Source organism: Alligator sinensis, unplaced genomic scaffold (assembly GCF_000455745.1).
Source record: "Alligator sinensis unplaced genomic scaffold, ASM45574v1 scaffold110_1, whole genome shotgun sequence".
Taxonomy (NCBI): domain Eukaryota; kingdom Metazoa; phylum Chordata; order Crocodylia; family Alligatoridae; genus Alligator; species Alligator sinensis.
The window spans coordinates 17,531-18,290 of NW_005843122.1; the positions used below are offsets into that span (position 1 = coordinate 17,531).

At 40.9% G+C, this 760-nt stretch overlaps 1 protein-coding gene across 1 annotated transcript in view; it reads left to right on the forward strand.

Annotated features, from left to right (window-relative positions):
- Positions 1 to 383: 383 nt before the first annotated feature.
- LRCH1 (leucine rich repeats and calponin homology domain containing 1) overlaps positions 384 to 760 on the forward strand; it is a 125,321-nt gene continuing 124,944 nt past the window's right edge. The window contains exon 1 of the mRNA XM_025193891.1: positions 384 to 419. The gene's annotated coding sequence lies outside the window, so the exon portion shown is untranslated. The remainder of the gene's footprint in view (positions 420 to 760) is intronic.

A 760-nucleotide genomic window follows, 5' to 3' on the forward strand; every position in this document is an offset into this window, starting at 1 on the left:
AATAATAATAAAAAGGTTAACCTTCCAGATCAAGTTATTTTATCTTGGAATATTTGAATTCTTATACAAGGATTGAACTCTCCTTATTGACATGTAAAAAAGTCACTAAAATGTTGTATTCATTGTGATTGTATACTTCAAAGGAGTTTGGGTAGCTTCAACCCTAAGGCTGGCAGACTGGATTCTTGTATGGAGCTTATATTTACCTTCAGTTTTTATTCCGAGTTTTTATTAATAATCCATTTTTCTTCTTTATGCAATTTGCTTGAGGTGTCCAAAGTAGTGGTTCTCAACCTTGATAGACTCAAGACACCCCTCAGAAAATGTCAGCTCTTAGTTTTCATGTGATTTTTTTTTTAACTGCAGAAAAATGATGGAGCAACTCTTGTGCTGAAGAGGTTTCAGAAAGACCACAATAGGTCAGAATGTTTTTAATACTATGCTTTCCTATTTGAAATATCTGGGTTTATCTTGTGAATCATGTTTGTACACCTAGTGCTAACAATGTGTAACACCCTTTGGCAGCTCTGCAAAGTTCTCAAGGCATCCCAAGGTTCTGCAGTGCCCTCGTTGACAATCACTGATCTAAGGCTAAGTACAGACATTTGGGGGTGCTAAGGGGTGGTTAAATCAATTTAAAAGGGCTGCCTGTTATCAGGTAAGTCGGGATGGCAGGGTTAGCTGGGGGTTGGGGGTCCAGCAGGCTGGGGCGGATCGAGAGCCTGCAGGGGGGTAGGGGGGAGGCACGACCCGTGGGTGG